This window comes from Rhinichthys klamathensis, unplaced genomic scaffold (assembly GCF_029890125.1).
Source record: "Rhinichthys klamathensis goyatoka isolate OS25496 unplaced genomic scaffold, OSU_Roscu_1.1 h1tg000170l_1, whole genome shotgun sequence".
In the NCBI taxonomy this organism is placed as follows: domain Eukaryota; kingdom Metazoa; phylum Chordata; class Actinopteri; order Cypriniformes; family Leuciscidae; genus Rhinichthys; species Rhinichthys klamathensis.
Window position 1 is genome coordinate 1109250 of NW_026606701.1, and position 17789 is coordinate 1127038.

The following is a 17789-nucleotide window of genomic DNA, read 5'->3' on the forward strand; positions in this document are numbered from 1 at the left end:
TGAAATACCGATAACAATTTTATGACTTCACTGCAGATTGAGGTCAAAAGTTGTTCCTTCTTTCTTGTTTTTAAAACTATGATCTCACACACACACACGCATATTTAAAAATATAATCATATTTAAAAGGATATATTATATATTCTATTTTTAAAGTGATATAGGCTTTATATATTTTTTAAGTAATAATATTATTTTTTAATTTTAAGAGGTCATCACGCTAATAAAATGTGAAATATTACAACTAGGATATTACAATCCCATAAAGGGGCCAAACATTTCACACTTTCATCAACATTACAACATCGCTTTTGGGCGTAAACCTTGAATGTGTCATTATATTATATTATGCAATAGCAATTTTAAGTTTTGTCCATCATTAGAATGGTCGCATCTGAGGCAGTCAGTGCATCGCATTATGTTTTCATCAACTTACAGGTTATAAAGTTTACTGTAGCTATATGGGCGCTATGTTTTTTTCTGTCATTTAGCCAAAATCCCATGTTATTAAAGATGAAATGCTATACACGGCTATTTAAAGCTAGACTAAGGGTGTTTTCACACTTGTAGTTCGGTTCGCTTGGTTCGGACCAAAAATAAATAAATAATCATTTGTCCTGGTCCACTTGGCATTCACACTGGCATTTTAACACAGAACCTAAAGATACCGAACCTAAAGGCATAGGGAAATGTTCCCAACCTGATTGGTCGGCTTTTGTTGTGTATATTTCGCAACGGAACTTACTGAACATCCAAAACAATGCTGTGTGCTGGAATAAATGCGCTCGTTGTGAGTGTGTAGCCTACATGTGATGGTATTTTGCCTACACGTGAAGAGCTTATAAAATGTGTAAAGGAATCAAAACAGCGGCAAGAATCCCTCCGTCACACACACAAGCGACGATCTGCTGCGAGGAGAACTGAGATGGGCAACATACATCTCGACAATGATGAGAAAAAAACTTTGTGGTTGAGCACTCTGTCCTTTTGTCCTCTTGTGACATCATGTCCCGCTTTTTTCCGTTCAAATTTCATTCAAACCGCACCAGAGTTCGTTTGGAAGCGGACCGAGACACATCTTTTCAGTGGTCTCGATCCCGTTGTTTGGTGCGCACCAGAGTTTGGATGGTAGCGTTCACATTCAATTAACCCGCACTAACAGGAATCACACCAGGATTCGTTTTAATCAAACCAAACATGCCAAGTGTGAATAAACCATAAGACACTCTTCTCCACTCCTCAAATACATAAAACATAAAATAGTCTTTATAAATAGTTTCTTGCGTAAAGAAAACGCTGTACTTGTTCAAATGACCAGTTCTTTACTTGCATTGTGATGCCATCTTTATACAGTCCCTCCAGAAAAACGCGATTATGCGATCGCTGAATTCAATGCAAAATCAGCCAAAGTCCGCATATTTATGCGGGGGTCGCATTTTTTCAAATACTCCGCAATTTCGCCGCATAAATTGCTGATTTCCGCGCAAAATATGCGGGGCTTGCATGATTTCATAATCCCCGCATTTTCGTCGCAAAAAAGTCACATATATCTTAGCAGAAAGTTGGAAAATGTTGCGTTTGCTTCACACAAGAGCAGCCACTTCCCCCTGTTGCCATGGGAACGCTATGAAGTGACGTAATTACGCGACGTGAACATCATTGAAAAGCTGTAAAACAGGAGCACACTTTATTTTAAAATATTTCATTTATTTATTTTTACTGAAGTTGTAGCATATTCCTCTAGTAAAGCTACAGAACTTGTTTGACTCAGCAATGTTTTGTAAGTTTGATGTGTTTATTAAGGTCTTGTAACGCGTTGTGTCGGGAAGAAAAATAGGGATAGCTCACAGCTGAAGTGATTGCAGAGGCCAGACAGACTCACGGAGGCGACTGGCATCTCACAACTCGCACTTTATTCGCAAATCGAACTCGTAACTGTCTGTCACACGTTCTACCGTCCACGTCGTTACTTAATAAACAAAATAAGATAAAAGAAGTAGCATCAAACAGAAATTACCCGCACACATGGGGTGTTAGGCGCATGGCACATATAATACTGCAGACAGTTAGACAGGGAGCGCGCAGCTCTTAAAGGGGCCACACCTTATTTCCACTCGTTACAGTCTGAAATAAAACAAGATGAGAAATTAAATATTTCCAGCACTCTCTGTGATGTAGTATGCTGCTTATCATAGGAAGTAATAAGAAAGGACTCTTTACATTAAGGTAGTAGCCTGGTGAGAACAGGGTGTTGGGGGAATCACTTTTTTTTCCTCTTTTTCATCAAACCGCAGTTTTTGCAAGTTCCCGCAATTTTTGCAAGTTCCCGCAAATTTTGCAAGTTCCCGCAATTTCATCGCAAAAAATTGCATAAATATCCCGCATATTCCATCGCATTTTTAAAGAAAACAGGCCGCGTAATCAAGGATTTTTGCCCGCAACAATCACAAAAAAACTCCGCGTTTTTCTGGAAGGACTGTTTATACAAGCATGGTGATCTGCTTCAAGGTAAAGGTATGAAGTCATGTCTGTGTTCATTATGCCCAGCTCAATCTCTAAATGGATTCAAGTGCCTCTTGCTCAGGCAGAAATCAATAGTATTGTCTGCTTGTGCTACACCTCTAGGGAGAGAAAGAGCTATGCATCATCCCTTTCTCTCTCTCTTTCCTGGAGTACGCAGAGACATTGTTAATTATTCATGACTGAGACTGCCAGCTGTGTGTGTGAGTGCGACTTATTCACAATGGAAAATGTAGAGGGGGCACGGCTTTGCTTGAGTTATTGTACAGCTGGGGTAGGCAGAAGCCCAGATCCCATCATCATCAATCTCTCACGACCCCTACCGCCCGAGGTTCTGCGTGTTGCAGACATGTAGAAATAACATAAGCGACAACAAAATATTACACATGGACAATATCACTGATCCTCAGATGTGTTTGACCACTTTTGGTAGTGTAGCTAGAAATCAAGCGCTAGTCAAAACTAGTCTTCTCTCACCATTGGACTCGATGTCACTGAGGTAGTAGACGCAGACCAAAACACTCTTTGAATAAATCAATACTAAACACACAAGAGATTAGCCATCTAAGAAAAACACTCAGTAAAAAAAGGAAAGCACACTATCTTGCTTGTGCTCAAGAGAGGTGGCGTTTATCTCCGCTATGATATGAAACACTCAGGTTGTACCATCAGGGCACTCAGAGGTCACATTCTGGTAGTGCTGATCGCAGAGGATTGATTCACACTCATTTAGCATGCCTTAACTCTTTCATTGGGTCAGTTTGCTTTGTGCAGGTTGCTTAAGATTATTTCTGAATACGAGACAGAATACTTGTATAAATGGTAACATTTTCAATCCCCCTCAGAACATTATGTCAAAAAGAGCATGTCAGCATATAATATAACGCAATATAATATAATTAAAATAAAGCTCATATCTATTTTTAAATATAATTAATCAGCAAAAGGCAAATTTCAAACTTCTCGAATGTTTACAATATTAAATTCCAATTGATTACGCATAAAACAGAAAAAGCCACACATTAATGAAATCAGTACTCGTCATAAAAGCCTTCACAACAGAAATTCTGTGATCTGATGAAAGCATCGTTACCTCTGAATGATGTCACAGCAGAACCATGTCAGTGCAAGGGATGATGGGATAGTCTGGAAATTCCAATGGCAAACAAAACCATTCCAAGGAAATAAAAAAAAATTCATGCTGTTTTAGATCTACGTAAACGTAACCTAACTTTGAACTCAGGCCACTGCAAGCACAATGACACAAGGTTGGCGGCATCTGTGGAGCTGATCGTTTCTGTGTGTGTGTGTGAGAGCAGGGGAGGGGGTCACGCATGCCTGAGTATTTTGAGCTGAGGTTGATTAAATGTAGCTTGTATGAATCATGACTTCCCACATTGCAGGTCACAAAGCAGCATGAGTCATGAACAAGTCTTATATGGTAACAGACTGGGCACATACACACACTCTCACTATGTTATGCCTGAACGGGTACAGATCTTTGCTGCTGAACTGCAATCTTTACACCCTGAATCAGAGAACTAATCTAAAACTATCTAACTCAACCGCCTCAAGAATCAAAGTAAAATGCAATTAAGACATTTTAAGTGTTTTTATAAAAACAGTCAGCTATAACCATATTCATAAAAAGGTGTGACTCTCAAATAATGTGTTCACACACAGCTTACAGAAGCGATTTCTTTTGAAAGCTGTGAAAATTGCATATTAGGTGCAATTCTCTTTCAAAATGTGGATCGGAGTCTTGCAAATTTAAACGAGGCAGTTTGGTTACAGAAAACAGTTCTCACTCCTGTTTATAAACAAAGTGTGTGTGAACAGAACTGTATTGTTGATAAACTATCTATCCGTCCGTTCGCCCGCCCCGCATCTGTCTGTCCGTCCGTCCATCAATCTATTTAGCATCGAATTTAAAGAACTGATAACTGTATTCTGGTGCTGTGTGAATGTAGCCACTGTAAGTCAACATTTCATGCATCCATTTATAGTCAAGTTTGAGCTGACAGATAGGCTGTGATCATATTCTCAGAGAAAAACAGGTATTCCTATGTTTTAAACACAGAGAGAATCATAACATCCTCTAACGATAATCCTTAAGCACCTTGAGCAAATTCTTCACGTTTCAGACACGCACACACGGTTTTGTTTCACAGGGAACTACACTAACATTTTCCACTGGTGGCACTTGCGCTACTAACTTTTTCAGTTACTAGCGCAAAACATGATTTGGTCGCACAAATTATTTATATAGTAAGCCGCTCTGGATAATAATGACCAATAGTGAAACTGTATTGCATACAGATGTGCTTTTTATTTTACTCTCCATCTTTTAAAACACATGCCTTCTTGTTTTCTTTAAAAATGGTTGGGATAGATTTACTGCAATAGAAAATACAGTAGCCTACACAATAAAGTGCTAAATTAATTTCTTTTGGATTTCACCATGCTATGGTTGGCACAGATGGGCAGACTTCTGAACTCTTAAGGAAAAGTGAAATAAATATAATATGTCATTGTGAAGCTTCAATGATTCGTGTTTGAATTGTTTTGACGCAGTTACAAATTTGGACAGTCCTGCAATTGAAGGGCCACAGAATTTACAGTAGGGCTGCACGATATTGGTAAAAAAATGACATTGCGATATTTGATTTTTCTGCGATATATATTGCGATATAAAAACAATTTCACCAGATGACTTGAATAGCTCTACTTGGAAAGAATGAATAATTCTAGAATGACTCTTGAGTTCAGTGTTGGACAGATCAGTTGTTATTTTAACCATTCATTAAAGTGAATCGGTTCAAAGGAGTCAGTTCGCGAATCGGACGTGTCATTAACGGACCACGGCACACGTTGTGTGATTATCCAGGCAGTTTAGGACATCGCACAAGATTTGTCTCAACACAGAAAACATTTCATCACCAGATAGATTTTTTGTTTTGTTTATTGAAAGAGTGGTTTATGCCATCTGAATGTGTGGAGCTTTTCAGAGAAGATGAGGCAACGTTATTTTAGCACAATTCACAACCAGTGGTAGTTCAGAAAAAAAAAAACTTCGGTCTTCCGACCTTTTACCATCGTGTATTCTCAAAGATATTCAGTCAACTCAATTCATTATTATGAGCGAGGGAGGGAGAGAGAGCGCGCGCGCGACTGGGGCTTTCACTCTCTCTGCTCGTTCTCTCAGTTAAACAAGCGCGAATCCGCGAAGCCAACTTGATGTGTTGAATGCTCAGAGCGCGTTATAAAACGTATTCTTAAAATACACATTTCTGTTTTAATAAATGCTCATAGTAAATCATAGCATATTGCCTAAAACATTAGGTAGGTACAAAAATAATCAAACGGTGATACATTTGCGACCCATTAAAAATTAGGGTCGCAATGGCATTTCAAAAGGTCGCATATGCGACCATTTTGGTCGCAGTGTAGTTCCCTGTTTCAGCCAGTGTCAATCATCAAATGCATTATTGCAGCTACCCTGCAGAGATTTCCACCCAAGACATCACCGATATGACTTTTCTAATTAAAAAATGCATGCTTACATACTCATAAATCCATTCACACATAGATACAGTATCACACACCATCGACTCAAGCCTGACCGCTGTTGAATCAACAAACCCAGATAACTAACTGGTGGTTAGACCCGTTAGAGTACTGTTTTAGAAAATGGGATGTGCATCTGCATCACTGGAAGAATTTAAAAGCAAAATCATATTAGAGTCATATATATATATATATATATATAATCATTTTTTTTCTTTCACAAACCTCAACCCAACAGAAGGTAATGGAAAATCTCCCCATAGGAAAGAAGTGACACTTAGCACCACCCACATCTGCACTCTCACAAACTGTGTCATGTGTGTCTTTGAAAACAATGCGAGTGTAAATGGAATATGAACATTTGCACAGATTATATACAGTATTTACAATTTAATATTGCAAAACTCTCTTTGCACATTCCTTTTATCTGCACACTTCCGTTTAAACGGCGTATCTCATGTCAGAAATATATTTCTTCATTTTTTATGGAAAAAAATCGGATCACCTTTTTTTTTTTTTGGTGTCAATACAATGGCTGCTTCATTGATAAAGTAGCTTGTTCCTTTTCTGCAAACCTGTCATGTAGGCCTATACATTCAAAGCACTATTCATTCAAAAGGGAACTAAGATTTTATGCTGAGGTTGTCAGACTTTATATTACTCCAAATACAACTACATGCTGTTTACCCTTGAGTAAAATGCAGTCTCTACATGTGTTTAGAAAAGCTACAAAGTAGAACGGACTCATTCAGGATCAGATAACGTGCTGGCAGTCCTGGTGACAAAATGCTAAGAGCTAATATAAGCACATAGAGATGTGCATTTGCTAGTGCGTGTGTCATACGCGCATGTAAGACACGTAGTTTTCCAAAACAACTGAGGTTCTCCGTTCATAGGTCTCAGCAGCTGAGAGATGCGACAAATATAGCAAGAGAGAAAATAAAGGTGTGAAAACATGATTCCTTCGAAAATGACCGAGAAGACAGGAATATGGACTGGGCCTGAGTGAATCTCAGACTATCAGGGGCCGCAAAAGCCTCAGACCACACGGCCCAACACTGCCAAAGGATGCGGAATGTGCATAGCACAGGTCCCCCTCTGCACATACAGCGCAAGCTGATCACTAGGGCCCCAGGCACTACTTATAGGCGTCTAATGTCTAATGGTCAGTCAGTCTGTCTGTCTGTCTATCTATCTATCTAGAAGTCAAACTTTCATTTCAAATTGTTGTAGTCTCTTATAATGAATAATTGTTTAAAAAACTTCTTTGAATTTTTTTTTTTTTTTAATTCTTACGTCCTCGCATTCAAATTCAAATTGCATTTATTTTGCTACCTCCATTCAAACTAAGAAATTTAAAAAGACATTTGGGTGGTGCTGTAGAGGTCTAGACATTTTGAGAAGTAACCAATATTTTAAGACAATATTATTGCCATTATCACCTTCTTCTTTCTGTATTCCATGAAGTCATAACCCATGTTTTTCCCCTTTAAACGGCTGTGTATTTGCCTGGGTGCGTGAGTGCGCATACTCTCCTTCAGATAAATCATAGTTTTAAAGGTTATGATCCCAAGTGTGCGCAACTGAGACTACCTGTGGGTTTGGGGTTAAACACATATGAGGCTGACTAAGAACTAGAGAACAAATATTTCTCTCTCTCAAACGCACACACATAAACATACAGTGGAAATATTCAGATCAGCTTAAACCTGTAGAGTGTTTAACTGGTGTCAGACTGTGGGAGGCTTCTGCCCACTGCTTGCTTTGTGCTGGTGACAGGGTTTCCTTTATCAGCCATCTGACATTTGGGATGTGAGATTTATGCTGTTGACCTATTCGAATATTATCCGTTAACAGTTTTTTTTTTTTTTACAAGGCTCCCACAAAACTCAGCACTTCAGTCATCGAGATGCTCTAAAAATGCCAGAGATCTGCCTCTTTTTCTTGCACACTGACATCCACCCACACATACGCACTTGGCCTGTTTTGTGTCAATAAAGATATAGCATCTGTTTTCATACTGATTATGCCGCAGAATTTCGCTAGCCGATGTAGGGTCACCGGCAGTAGTGAGGGATCAATATGAATCTTGCAGAATATTGATACAATCTTGATTAAAACACTGAATCTTAACACCTTGTGTAGCCTGGGAGAATAGCAATGCAGATCTTTCTGAATTCCATCAATATCGATACAGGATGCGGGGCGAATTCACACATACATTTGCATGAAGGGCCCATGGGTCCCTCAGGGGATGTACTGGCCAGCTGAACTGTACAGCTATTGTCTTAACCCAATGCTGCTCTACATTTACTTTATGCGCATTTCATTCACTGTAAGTGCCTATAGAGGTTGACAAGTGTATGCCAAATAACGTAACAAACATTTGAAATGCCAGATATCTGCAATATCCTGAAGTTTGTTTTGAAAAGAATGTCCTGAAAATGTGTTGCTTCCACAGCATTCAGCACAGGCCCTCTCTGCAGTTACCCATTCTGCACCATGCATACCTGCCCTCAATTGAAGGGACACATGGCCCCATCCACACTACTGCGTTTTAGTTTAGAAACGGAGAATTAAAACGAATACGATCTCCGTCCACACCAGCGTTTTAGCTGCGTATTAGAATTGATATCAGTCCACATTAAAACGACTGAAAACGCGGATCACGTGACCATTCACCTACACTGGGCATGCGCGTGCCGGTGTAAACAGGAAACAGATGGACTAATTCCTCAGATTTGACGAAGAAGAAAGTAGCTAAGTTACCTCTGCAAAGAGCGACGCTCCATGTACGTTCGATACCGCCGCTGCACACGGGAGTTGTCACAGATCGCTCGAATAATAGCTTGCCTCCGGCGCATGTACACAGTTATAGCATTAAAAAAAGGCAGAATTTACTTTCACAACAGCTGCTAGCAAAGACATTAAAGTCAGAAACGCTTGCCATGACTGATGACACCCAACCAGAGAGCCGAGCGTGAGCCTCCGCGTCATCGTTTCTAAAGTCCTCCGTTTTGACCCGTCTTCACTAAAACGCCCTCCGGAGATTCAAAACGCAAAACGGAGCTGCAGCGTTCCTAAACTTCTCCGTTTTAGGTCTTCGTTTTTTCCGTTTTAGTCTGGACGGGAGGTGCAAACGTAGCAAAAGGTCTCAAAACGCAGTAGTGTGGACGGGGCCTAATCTTTTGAGTGTGGCTTAGTGGTTAAAGATCTAGACTGAAAGAGTTCGTGTTTGAACCCAACAATATGTGATGAATAAATTCTATCACCACTGAGCAAGGTCTCAAAAGAGACCCCAAAAGTCTTTTTAAAACTAGAAACACACCAAATTTCTCAATTGTGAATAGTTTTGAGTTAGTCAAATGAATCTTGTACAGATAGACATTCTTGATTACATTGAATTCCATTCAATCTTCTCAGATCATGCTGGAGAACATGATCATCAGGTTTTGACACTCATGCAGCTCAAGTACTGCTGTTATTAAGGCAAAAGCAGGGCAATCCGAATACATGAAATATTTGAATTCAACTTTTCACTCAATTGTTATGCTTGCTGATAAGATGTAAACATTTTTATTTAGGAAAATGTAACGCTCTTCACATGTTTTGAACCCCACTCTGTACATTACAAGCTGAAGGAAAATCCACGAAGATGACTTTTAAGAAAGAGATGGATTTATAAGAAAGAGAATAAATAGTATCTTATTCATAAAGTAATAATGATATTACCAGTGATCATACATTTCCAAACAATAGAAGAAAAAGCACGCTAGAATGATTCAGCTCGGGCCCAGGTTAGTCATTCAGAGGCAGGGTGAAGATTGAGGGAATTAAACTCAGACGAATGGCTGTTACAGTCTCGAGTTAATCTGAATGACTCAGTACTACAGTGAGGACAGGTAAAAATAAGCCCCTCTTTGGAAACCACATTTTCCATTAAGCTGCTTTCGGCAATCTACCAGCTGTCATTTGACTAAAAGAAACCACTTCTTGAAATAGAGCTTAAAGGGATAGTTCACCCAAAAATGAAAGGTTTGTCATCATTTACCCTCCCTCAAGTAATTCCAAACCTGTATGACTTTATTTCTACTGTAGAACACAAAAGAAGATATTTTGAAAAATGTCTAACTGCCAGATTAGACTATTTGGGTGTTTGAAAAAAGAGATGTCATGTTTTTCTGGGCGGAGCAGTAGCAGTCTATGGAAGCCATGGGATAAAAGGGTGAAAAAGGTCATTTCTATATTACTATTTTGACTTGTTTTCTTGCAATTCCAAATTTATATCTCAAAATTCTGAGAAGAAAATTTTTAATTGAGAGATATTAACTTGATTTTCTGCCTTTTTCCATTTGTGAGTTTATATCCTGCAACAATCTTCTCAGAAACATGATATAAACTCGCAATAGCGAGTTATAAAGTCCGAATTGGAAGATATAAACTCACATTTGTGAGGAAAAAGTCAGAATTGTGTAGTAAAAATGTTATAGATTTAAATGTTATCTATGTAAAATGTTATAGGTTTAAATATTTCATGCTGATACATTATGTCCCCTATGAACTGCATAAATGAGTATTATGTAGACCTATTGTTTACATCAAATTCATGTTCTAATAGTAAACTAATCATTGCAGGTTTCATCAGACCAGTCTGTCCGTTTAATGGCTTGATACTATAAGCGTCCACTTTTAGCTTCGAATGGCATCTTCGACCACGGTATTCTGTAAGAATGAAGACTCTCTTTTATTGCATTCTGATTCTGACATCCAAAGCCACAAGAAGACATTTTGTCTCTTATTCCGAGGATTTCACCTGTTTTCCTCCATTTGTTACCACTGTTTTTCTACAACCACAATACAGCTGCAGTGACAACTGTGACGTCTGCTCCCAAATAGTCTATGGTAATCAATGGTATGTTTCAGTGTTTTTTGGAGCTTACGTTCAAAATTGTTAAAATTAGACATTCAAAATAACTTTTTGCTCCACAGAAGAAATCATACAGAAAAGTCATACAGGTTTGGAACGACATGAGGGAATGTTTTCATTTTTGTGTGAACTATGCCTTTAAGAGTGTGCTGCTAACTGTACATGTTAATTATTGAACCCTACAAATCAAATATGGATGAAGTCTCCGTCTCTTTTCATTTATGAATATATGATCTTCCCTGTTTTTAATGATGTGATGCTTCAAGCGCTGAGTAATAAAGAGACCCAGTACGATTTCATCTTTGTCTCAGAGAAAGAAAAAGGGATAGTGAGAAACAGGAGGAGGATGACAAACAATTAGCATGAGAGAATAGAAAGAGAGAAAGGAAAACGTCCCTTCTGAACCAAGTGTAGTAACAGCCCTCGCTAGTTTCGCCTCGTAGTGAAAACGCTCATGGAAGCCGTTGCTATTTGCAGACAGGCCACGCAGCAGGTCAGCAGCTTGAAATGACATGTCTGAAACTGCCTGGTCTGGTCGGGTCCGGCTTGGTTGGACTGGTCTGGTCTCGGTGCAGTTCTCAGAATGCGAGGGCTGGTGCGTGCCGCTAGCCACGGATGCGGTTTAGCATCATTAAGCGTTTTGGCCCGTCTCTTGTGTTACTACTCCCACACGTTGGACTCCAGGCTCCATGTCTGCGTGCGTCTCTGAGGCAGCGAGCGAGAGGGAATCATGCACCCGACAGTGCCTGACCGAGGTCAACCTCCCACAGGCCACAAATGACTCCCTGTAGCCCTGGGCAGACGGGTCCGCCTAGGCCAGCGGCGCACATCCACGCTTGTTTGTTTATGAAGGAAGCAGCGCACTAATTCCCACTCTGCGTAAGTGCCTATTTTTAGCGCCTTTAATCCTTCAATGGCTTTATAATGGCTCAGACTGCAGAGATGAAAAAAAAAAACATGAATAACATGGAAAAAGAATGAGAAGGATAAAAAATATGATGTCAAAGTATGTCAGAGGTTTTTATGTGATCTTTCATTATATTCTGGGTGAAAACATCCACCTGGAACCTGCATTTCCAGAATTTTCCAGTGTCAGGTTTGGGTTAATAACTGTGCCATATTTAGATTTATAGTCCACCATATAACTATTCCAGGGATGATTACTAAGTACATAGACATGACATGGTATTCCACACTGGACAGGATTTTGTCCACCACAAAGAGGAGAAAATAAAAATCAGCATCTTCTTCGTCTGTGTGGCATCCTGTCTAGCCCATTTGTGACTCCGTTTAACTCTGCAGATACACAGACGGCTGACTGTGAAAGCATGGCTAATCCGCTCTCTTTATTAAACAGGGATGTGAATTCCCACACTAAACGCGGATCGGGCTCAGGAATGAAATATGAATCCAACTCAACTCTCAGATGATATTACGAAACATTCTATGCAAGAAAAGACTCTCATTATAAACTGCTTAAGAAATCACTTCTTAAAGGGGGACTCGGTACATTCTTTACACAGCAAAAAATTGAATGTGTGAATTTGCATGATGTTGCATCGACCAGGGAAAAAGCAAAAAAAGAAAACTAAATAAGAAGGTCTAAGTGATACATTTAGACCTTTAGTGATACATTTTCAGCAAAATCTGTCTTTCAGAAAAAAAAAAAAAAAAAACTTTATTATTATTGTTTTGTATTTTTGCTAATTTTATATTACCACTGCATCAAGACAGTGAGGACACGCATCTAAGTGTACAATACAATCTCTGCTCTCTCTGGAGCTTAGCCAGTTCAGGGAGCAATGACAGGGCCTTGTTGCTGGTCAGCAAGCTAGCCGTTTAATGACTTTTAATGATAGGAGTAAGACTCAGCCTAAAATATTAAGAAACAAATATTATTGATAATAATAAGAAATGTTTATTGAGCACTAAATTCAGCATATTAGAATGATTTGAATGAAGGATAATGTGACACTGAAGATGGACGGATGGACTTAGGGCCAATCCCAATTCTACCCCTTACCCCTTCACTTACCCCTTCCCCTCTGTTTTGCGCGTGCACGTGAAGGGGTAGGGTTGTCTCAATTCTCGTTTGGTTGGAGGGGTAGGGGTAAGGGGAAGGGCCAGATAGCCCTTCAAACGAAGATTTTTCGGGACCACACTTCAAACGAAGGGGTATGAGAAGTGTCACTGCATACACCGGCTACAGACGCAAAATGGCTGCCCACGCAAAAATATTTACATTTTTAACAACAAATAATGATTTCCTTTATGTTACATTCAATCTTGTGTTCATATTTACGGTCAGTTTCTTCAAAGAAATGTTTGTAAAAAAAAAAAACATCGCTGAAGTTTGCTAACGATAGTCCCGCAACATATTTTCATGTCAACTGGTGAATGTAATTGCGGAAGGGAATTGGCTTATATTTTACAGTACATCTGCTATGAACGCATTGTTCTTTTGTGATTATATGTGAACACGATGTAAACGAACGGTGCTTACAGTTTCGTGCTTTTTGCAATATGATCAGATCAACCAGTCTTGTATGGTCTTTATCAAACAGGGACACCTGAGGAAACCCGGAGGATAATTCGTTTTCGCGTTGACAACGAGCAACATTTCCTTAAGTCCAAATACAAGGCAAAACAACTTTGGGAGTGAGTCTGTTAAACGTTACTGTGCTTCACAAGACAAATGCAAAAAAATAGCTGTAACCCATGCAGCTGTCGACAGCATCTTGGAAGTTTGTGATAAACATCGGCGCATCTCCTGTGACGTAGGCGCTAGCGACGACGTATAATGACGTGTAACCGTGTAGTAGTGGTGTCCCATTTCTTAGGGGAATATTTTCACCCCTTCACCTTGCCACTCCGTTTCAAGGGTCAAGGGGAAGGGGAAGGGTTAGGGGTAGACGAAGGGGTAAGGGGTAGAATTGGGATTGGGCCTAAATCTATAACATTTTTACTACACAATTCTGACTAATTCTGACTTAGAACAGGATCAGAATCAATATGTTCTCATTTCCACAATCATATCTCTCACTGCGAGAATTTCCATTAGTTGACTATTGTTTCTGACTTGCTGAAATTGAAGAAGAACTGTTTTGAAAGCAATCTCCAGCTTCCACAGCCACAGTCATTTCACATGCTCTGCCAGCATGTGTGTGTGCGTGGCCATTTACAGCTGCGTCACTCAATCTGCTCAATGTTTTCTTCTACAGACCTCGCATGGACCCCGGCCATTGATTCCTTTTGTTGCAACATTCTATGTGATCGATGCCTCACATGAAAGGCGATAGGAATTGAACACTAATGAGATGCGTCACATGCACGGGTCAGGTGATTGGCTCAAAAATACATAGATGTGGAATTTGTAAAGATGCAAACCTTGTATTTACTAGTACCTGATAACAACACTGAATACACTGACTATGTTTGTCTGTCTAGATACTGCTCAGATTGAAGAAGAATGCTCAGTGCAGACATACTCGGCTCTGAATGAATCACCACGCATCAAGCTGTGCCTCTCATACTGTAATCATTGAGCCTGATAAAAGCCTTTTCACAGTCCTCCACCTGCCAGCGATCTCGAGTGATGACTCACCAGGCATTCATCGCCTCGCTGCAGAGTGACTCAGTTACAGCAAACTTGCAGGTCATTTAAGGGGAGCGCTGACGCACTGCACCGGCTGAAAACACCAAAACTACAGCCTCAACAACCGACCCAAAGTAACCTATGACAGTTTACAACATCAAAAGCTTCCTGTTTACATAGGTGCACTCAGTGGCACAACAGATGTATAGGGTGCCATTGTGTAGCATGTTTAGCAACAACCTTCAGACTAGATTTCATATCTTGGTGTGTGTGTGTGTGTGTGTGTGTATATATAGTGTTGGGTGTAACTAATTACTAAGTAATCTAATTACTTTTCCTATGAAAAAGGAAAGTAAGGGATTACTCTTAAAATTTCTGTTATTTAATTAAGGTTACTTCTGATGTATTTGCATAAAATACTGTATAGACAATAGAACAATTCTAAATAAAACAACAGTTGATTTAAAAATTAAAAATTTAATGTTAAAATGTATGTTTTTAATTTAACCGTCTCCCTTTACACACTTTGGTCAGTTTAAGAATAATTTATGGCATTTTATATTATTTAATTGAAAGAATTAAAAGAGCAGTTTCATGTCTATCCTTGTATTGTTCAACTGGTCGAGGTGGATATGGGATTTAGAAAGCAGAGTACCCTGGGAAAACCCAGACAACTTCCGGCAAATTTAGATTTGCTCTGAAAGTTAGTCTGGCAAAGAGCTCATTGAAGCCCATTTCCAATCCGTCGAAATCGAGGCACCAATCAGAAACGTTGGGGCGGGCTTTACACGATGACGACGGCGCTGGGATTTTGAAGCAGATTTTGTAGCCTACATTACAAAGATGGATGCCGCCGTCGAACATCACTCGTTCGAATCAGCTATCGCATCTGTTTTAAGCGATTTGAACGTTTCCTTTTTGTTAAAAACCGAGCAAACAACAACACTCTGCATACATCATCTCCTTCATCGCTCGGATTGGGTTTAGGTCTATCCGTGACGTCCGTTGGTGACGCCCCTCTGGAAATGATTTGTCTATGACGCTTTGCCAGACCATAACTCAGTTACAACTGAGAATGGTCTGGTTTTAACCAGGCTAAAAGCAGAGAGCTTTTTTAAAGAAAGTAGAACTTTTTAGAGAGAGTAATTAGTGCAGTAATCTAATTACACTGTTGAAGATGTAATTAGTAGCTAGTAATTAATTACTTTGTAGAGTAACTTACCCAACACATATCGACCTAGGGCGACCTTTTGATTCACACATTTCTTCATTTTTATTCACATACCTCTTTTTTATTGTATTTTTTTTTTTAAGTAGACTGAAGCAAAGCAAATTTCGTCAGAACCTCTGGTCATTTTGTTAAATCTTAAAGTTAGCTTAAAGGCTTTGTAAACCAATGAAATAATAATTTCTTCAGAATCATGATCTCTATACTAAATGATCTTTTATTATCAGTTGATCCAAAATTGTACAGTTCTATGGTGTTCTAATGAGAAAAAAAAAAAAGGAAAAATGGAAAATTGGCATTCACAGTTTGATATTGTTAAAAATAACTTGAACTTGAGGAGAAACTGAGGAGAAAATAAAATGGCTAAAAAAAGTGAAGTTCACTTGGTTTGATATTTTGCTGTCTACACAGTACATTTCAAGTACTTTAAACATTGCTTAGGTGTCCAAATCCTTTTTGGATCTACATATAAAAAAAACTATTAAAACATACACGTACACTGTGTGGTCCTTTCCTTTCATACTCCACAAACCCACATGCATACTTGAGATGAAAGGATGCACCTTTCAAGTCAGTGCCACATGTAAAAAAATATGAGTTTTCTGAACTTTGCACCAAAACTCAAAGCAAAGACATAACACCTCAGGGGAGAAGTCTACTACAGGATGACAATCCTCTTTTCAACTTTATGTGGAGAAATCCCCTCTTCCTAAGCTCTCGAGGCGGTGCTGTCCCCTTTAAGAGGGGAAAATGACAGGTTGAGGATGGTAGACTGGGGCACGGGGTTTGAGACGAGACGCTTGTGAGGGGTCCGACAGATAATTGGGACCACAGCTCTCGTTCAAAGGGCCTCATAAACTCCACGCAACACCCACCGATGCAGTCTCTCGTAAACATGCTCATACGCACATGGAAAAATTCTGCCGTGGTTGTACGGAGAAATAATGCCACATATGAACATGTACGCACACCCACGTGCAGAACACACATGCGACACACACTAACTGAGCAGACGTGGTTGAGATGAGATTTGCATGCACACAATCTTCAAATGCATTAACAGCCAAAACAAACAGCTTCACAAATTCTTGCCACATTGTTCTGATTCATATTTAAATTAAGGGACAAATTATTCACAAGAACGAAACGTCTCTCACCATGAACACACACACACTTTAATACACACGCATGGCACAGAACACAAAAAAATGTTCTGAGATGTGTGTGCTACTTCCTCTGAGTCATAACTTTTCAGTGGGTGCCAGAGATGAGTCATAGAATGTTCCACAAGCCCAATAGTACAGACTCGCTAGAAACGCCTGAATGACTTCCAAACACACTATTCATATTCTGTCCACATTTAGGTAAACAAACCACATTTGCGCTGCTATTATTTACTGAATGAATAAACAGTCTATCTATAATGACATACTATAAGCGTCTCCTCAGGTGTAACGGTACTTTGAGTAACCTGTCTTTAGAGGTGAGCAGGGTTAGAAATATCAGTGGGTAAGATGTGTCGCCTGCAAACTGTCCATAATATTTGGTGTGGCACCGTAAATGTATCATATTTCGAAAAGGCTGTTCATATATGTACACTATACCATTCAAAAGTTAGGGGTCCGTAAGATTTAAATATATATATAAAAAATATTTAGCAAGATTGAATTGATCACAACTGATGACAAAAGTGACAAATGTCAGAATCCTGAAAAAACATAAATAATTTAAAATATATTAAAACAGAAAACAGTTATTTTTAAACTGTTAGAATATTTCATAATTTTACTGTATTTTTGATCAAATAGTGTATTTTGAATGGTAGTGCATAGCTTTAAAAAATAATTAAAATAAACATTTTCTACATGTAAAATAATTTTGTGTAAAAGCAAACTCTACTTAAAAAATACTTATTCATGTTGATGTATAATGTCAACTTTTTTGACATTATA

At 39.1% G+C, this 17789-nt stretch overlaps 1 protein-coding gene across 3 annotated transcripts in view; it reads right to left on the minus strand.

Moving 5' to 3' along the window:
• The window catches only part of bach2b (BTB and CNC homology 1, basic leucine zipper transcription factor 2b), a 106765-nt gene that overhangs the window by 46843 nt on the left and 42133 nt on the right, over positions 1 to 17789 (minus strand). Inside the window, exon 1 of one of the 3 annotated variants that reach the window (XM_056259862.1) lies at positions 3614 to 3768. The exons of the other annotated variants lie outside the window; for them this stretch is intronic. The gene's annotated coding sequence lies outside the window, so the exon portion shown is untranslated. Of the gene's footprint in view, positions 1 to 3613; positions 3769 to 17789 lie in introns of those variants that run through there. 3 annotated transcript variants of the gene reach the window in all.